Below are 6,056 nucleotides of genomic sequence, written 5' to 3' on the forward strand. Positions count from 1 at the left end.
CAAAGTTTGTCAAAGAAATAAAAGCTTGGTAAGCTCGGCAAGCTCGGCATTGACAAGCAACACATGTTTACATGTACACAGCAACAAGTTCAAGCAAACAGACGTTAGATTTGAGTAGAAGGACTTAAATTAAATATAATCTTCAAAAATATTTGTCACTTCCATTAGGTGCTCTGAAAAATTCTTGCAAGAAATTAATTTGGATTTAATTTTAGACCAAATTAACTCTAATGCACTCTACAAACACCTACATTTTCCGGTTATAAATTGTAGTTATTATTAGTTGTACAATAAAAACAAACAGTACATAGCTCTAGCTCTTTCATAATAATAATTGCAGCAGCGTCATAAATTTTAGTGCCTCAACATTTGTATAATTTGGTTACACGACAAAATTTCATTGAACACCAGGCCATAATTGCACTCAAATTACGTTCGACAGTACCGGAAAACCAATTGTAGTTGAATTTCTTTACATTTAAACACGGAATAGTAGAATTAGCAGACGTCAATTGGTTGAAATCAACAATTAAAAAAGTACTTCATAATTTGCACTGACGAAAGATATAGTTTACAACAAGTAAATTGAATAAAGCATTTGTAGGGGATCCAACCAAGGGATTTAAAATTCATTCGGTAGCCATCGAAATAAAATATGTGTTTGTTACTTTTGTTTGGCGCATTAAATAACAAAAAAGTTGTAAAAAGTTTGTTTCTATCTTGGAAAATAAATACAATTCCTGGCGTAGAAATCAGGAAGAAATAAGAAGTGGGGTGGTAGTGCAAATTTTGCCATAAAAGAAATATATAGACATGCCAGAGAATTAATTTTTGCTCTACATGAAATCAAAAGGTAGTATAATTATATTTCACCATACTAAATATGAACTTTTGTTTAGTAATTTCTTTTTCAATTTCCTCCGATGTTTTTTCGACACGCACACATACCGATGTAGTTCACGTGTTTTCAAAGTCAATTTCCGAATTATTTGCTAAAATGCCGGTGAAGCCAGTTCGTTGAAATGAAAATGATAATGGTTTTTCAGAAAGAAAAAAAAATCTTTCTCAATAATAGAATCTCACGAGACCGATTTCGTTTCCACTATCACGATTTCAATCAACAACCGTCCCCATTTCATTCTTATATTATATGGGTTCAAATGATTCTCGTAAAATTGTTTCGCAATGGTTACATTTATTTTCCAATATTTCGTAAGAAGCTTTTCCTGTCCAAAATATCCACGTGATTAATGGTGCCTGCTGAAGAGTAAATCTTGAAAGGTAAAATCATAAAATATATACAAAATGCTTGCAAATTGCACAGCAAAGCGAAAACATTCGGAAACCAAATCGTTGTGGTATTAATGTGTTTGATTTCACTAATCTTCCATCTAAATTCATCGAAGTAAAGTCATGAAAATAAAATCGATGCATTTTATGCTATCAATGATAGCCATGCCATTTTATTTGTTCGGTTCAAAATAAAATCCAACATTCAATAGCATTTCAATCAATACAAATACGAAGTAAAATTAGTTTGCATGACTTCAATGTATTGTATTCTACTTTTCACTCGAACAATTATCCACATGAGAGACACATTTCACCGATTCAAGTCAAAATAAGAAAAATATAAAAAATAAAATTAAAATGCTGAAACTGACACATTCGATATTAAAATTTCATTCATTCTTTTTTTTGTCGCTTGCATTTCTTCGACTTTCAGTCATCAAATTAATTTGGACAACAATGAAAAACAAATAAAAATTGATACAAAATTATGCCCATCCACACATAAAGTCTGGTAATATATTTGTGATATAAATGTATAAGAAACAAAACTGGAATTGATCCAATGAAGGCCGAACACAAGCGAATCCGTGCAGTGTGTGTGTGTGTGTCTGTGCCAACAATTCACCGCGATAAGGACGACGAAGTGTTATGTTCTGTGGAAACAAGTAAATACCATTTGAAGCAACATGTTGAAGGGGAAACTGAGCAGTGGCACACGTTTACGTTCAGTGCACACACAATTTTCGCAAAGAGAATTTCAAAAAAATTGGATGTTGGTTGCGTGTCTGTATATGCGGGACTAAAAGACGCACCAATATCCATGTGTGTGCATGTGTTTGTGCACGCGCGAGTAATAGAAAAAAAGCTTTGATTCCAAACAAATATTATGTATTTATCGTCGAATCACTTTCCATTGAAGCTCAGTTCGAAGCGAGAATTGAACGTGAGAGGAGAGATTTTAACGGGATCACAGCAAATCCATAGCAACATTTTCACATTTATTACGTATTCACATCAACAATTGATTTACAAATTATCGGTTATTGTGCAGTGAACAACAACAACAACACCAAAATTTACTATTCCCTTGTGTAAATTTCAAATTTTAGCTATTGGAATACCGTTCGGAAAACAAAAGAATACACATTTACGTTTCAAAGTGAATACCGGTCGATGTTATCTATTATAAATTTTTTGTTCTAAAATGAGATTTTATTCAATATCTCGACCACGGACATAAAATTTAAAATACATAGTGATTCAGTGCAATTTTTCAATCACCTTTGTTGAACCTTGCACATATCATTCTTAATATCGGGATCTTGGTGAAGTAAAAAAAAAACGATATAAAAAGACATTGTTGCAAGTCGTCGTATGCAGTGAACGACCTTAATTAAAGAGTCAACAATGGCAAATCAACCAAGTTGATACTCACAAATCCATTTGCGGGCATTTACGGACTGTGTGGTAGTTACTTCTGTTCTGTACAATTCGAAAGACAAAAAAAAGCATCCGTTCGTGTTTGTATGTATGTACGATAAGTAAGACACAAGTTTTTAGTTGCAAATCTTCATCATTTCACTTTTTTTTGTTGTCGTTCATTTTTGAGCTGTTTTTGTGTATGTTTTCGAAAGAGATTCTTTCGAGTCTTGGGACGCTTCAATTTATGTGGGTATAAGTCAAATAAGTCACATACGAAAACCAAATTTATTAAATTCCAAGTTTAAAATCGTCGAAAGACGATGTCAGAATCGCAAAATGCGTTACTTTCCTTTGCACTCTCGTACATTTGATGAAATCCACCGAAATCAAACTTTGTCTTGCCCGTCCCTGAAATATTGCGAACCATTTATTTTATCCTCGAAATATTTTCTAACTCAAGTGATATACCAAAAACAATCTTGTTCAGACATACAACATTTAACATTCAGCGAAAATGCGTGAATATGCTTGGATTTTGTGGCGGATGATAATTTCCATTCAGTATTTGTGCGATGCAATGAAATTCATGTAACATGGAAAGTGAATTAAATATCGCCTACTTTAATCTGTTTGGAGATGAGTGCAAACAAAAGAATTATGTGATTTATTTATGACGATAAATGCGATTTGGCAAATCTTCCAAATTGAATAACCGCTTTTTTCGCTGCTATCATTTTGTAAAATGTATGCAAAGAAAAAACGAATGATCTCAATGAACCTTACGATACTCAGTGTACTCGATGTAAATAAGAAATGTTCAGTTATTGGTTGGTCGGATGATAAATGGCGATTTTCCGTTTGTAAAATACATAACACTCTTGTCTCATATAAAAACCATTTTAGATTGATTTTCCACAACAACAACAACGGCAAAAAATAACACCAGCAGCAAAACATATAAACATACGCACCATTGATTGTACATATACAACGTTTCATTCGCAGATTGTTTGTGAATTTTATGCTTTTTTACGTGCTGCAAACGTGCTGTGGGACCATCGTATTATTGAATATTTGATTTGTTTGTAAGACACATTGAATCATTTGGTTGACCTAAAATCTTCAATTCCCTGATATTTCCTTGGGCTAGTGGTATACGTATTACGTATATCACTATATTTCTCTCAATCTAATAATTGCTCGACGTGTATCGATGGAATTCAACCATTAATTCTTCACATTCGATTCAACTGAATTCGAGCAAAGTTGCGGAAAGATACATGCACCCAAACCAAACATGATGAATAAGACCGTAAGCTCAAGTGAATATCATATACCACATTCAATGAAAATTTAATCGTCTTTGCAAAACCATTGAGTAAATTAAGAAATGTTCGATTCTGCATCACTTCGCTAATGGATTAACTCGCACAAAATCAAATAGAATAGAAAGCACGTAATTTAAAGTTTCTGAGTTGATTTTTTTTTCTCTCTCTATCTCTCGTTCGCTTCTGTTCATTGAACGAAATAAAGGGAAAATGATGGAAAAAAATGGCACAAATCTTTTGCAAGTTAAATTGCTTTCAAGATTTGAAGAAGTTGGATCGTAATTACATTTGTTCATTCAACCTCACACTTTTTGTATGATATTTTCTCAATAATAATAATAATGACACTGGATATTGAGAGATTGAGAATGAGATTATCAACCAAAGCAATTCAGTTGTTGTTAATATACGAACCATAACGAATAATTCTATTGTCAATTATATTTCCGATGAATACACTGAATAAAACCCAAATCAAATATTTTTATTTTCGCCAAAAAAGAATTTGCCACTTTCTGTAGACAGCGAACGAAAAGGGAGAAAACAACTGAAAACAAATAACCCCCCACCAAAAAAACATTGCCAAAAATAACGAATAAAAGAATATGTAACAGTGTGTGACGTTAAGAGTTAGCTCCACAAAATATAGATGTATATGTAGAATTGTAGATACTGTCGCATCCTCAAAAGATGTTCACAATGACTTCATTCGTGCGCCCACATTTCGGTGGCAAAAGTTTCATATAGCCAGACACACTTGAAACCCTCATCCCCAGACCCAAAAAAAAAAAAAGAAAAAAAAAATAGAAGACAGCGTACATTCACTCGAAGAGAATACATTTGCAAGAGGTAGCGCGATCGTGTTTGTTGATAACAGGGGATTAATGATAAGAAAATATATTTACTCCTCACCAATTCAATGCTGTCATCAGTCAATGTGGTCTTCTTTTTACATAGGTATATATATTCGCTTTGTTGGTTGACTAATGAAAATATGATTCAAAATACATACATAAATATACATGGTGTCTCCAGCCAAGAGCAGAATATCATATCATATCATATTTCGTGAAGAATGAAAAAGAATAAATAAAAAAAACTTCGAGCAAACAAACCGAGTAGAAATCCCTTTTCAATTGAAAACCTATTGTTGTTCGATACACGAAAATTCCTCCTTTTTATGCTGCGGTTTTTCATTCAATGTTTGCAACATTTTCATCTCAATACACAAATCGCATGGAAATTTCTGTTCATCATTTTCATCGGCCACCGCAACAGGGTTCTCGGTGTTTTGGCGGTTTTAGTCACATAAATTAAGTGTGGACCCAAGGAGACGTCCAACGCCAAAGATGTATTTACTTTACATTTCACCTAACGACTACGGTTGACCTTTTTCTACTTCGTTGTCAAGTAATTTTCCAGTGGTCAATGATAAAACTAAACATTAACCGAAAAAAACTCAAACATTTACCAAATGGCTGAGGTTAAGCAGCGTCACATTTTCCAGTGCTATATCAATTTTTCAGTGTTTCAGTTTTCATTGTTTTCATTGCTGGAAACTTTTTTTTTTCACCACAATAATAACTGAGTTGAGTAAATAGACGAGGGAGAGAAACGAAAAAAAAATTGCGGCACAACTAAATTGAATTCATCGCAAATGAACAAACAAATGACACGCTAATGAACTCACTTTGCATAAAAGTGGTTAAATTGTTTATAAAACCTTTTTTTCTGAGCTTATAATCTGATTCGAATTTTAAAGGAACGCCGAGAAAGAGAGACAAAGAAAAACAGTGTCATCAATAGAATGTGAAAATAATTCTTTGTTCGATCAGGGTTTTCTATTTTCAGAGATTAAAATTGTCCCGTGGCACCCGAATGGCAAATAGACTTTTAAATTAATGACAACCATCTGAAAATGGTAGTCAATATCAGTCTGTGCTGTGATAATTTGCCATGATTCCAAGTTCGTTCACACAAATGTTCAATTTTAAACAATGGCGCAGCAAAAGG

The 6,056-nt window shown here is 33.2% G+C and overlaps 1 protein-coding gene across 2 annotated transcripts in view; it reads left to right on the plus strand.

Moving 5' to 3' along the window:
* The first annotated feature begins 2,230 nt into the window (after positions 1-2,230).
* The window catches only part of LOC116350696, a 29,387-nt gene continuing 25,561 nt past the window's right edge, over positions 2,231-6,056 (plus strand). For both annotated transcript variants that reach the window (XM_031782593.1, XM_031782594.1), the window contains exon 1: positions 2,231-2,821. The gene's annotated coding sequence lies outside the window, so the exon portion shown is untranslated. The remainder of the gene's footprint in view (positions 2,822-6,056) is intronic.

This window comes from Contarinia nasturtii, unplaced genomic scaffold, assembly GCF_009176525.2.
Source record: "Contarinia nasturtii isolate CC-2019 unplaced genomic scaffold, AAFC_CNas_1.1 Cnas_scaffold_4311, whole genome shotgun sequence".
Taxonomy (NCBI): domain Eukaryota; kingdom Metazoa; phylum Arthropoda; class Insecta; order Diptera; family Cecidomyiidae; genus Contarinia; species Contarinia nasturtii.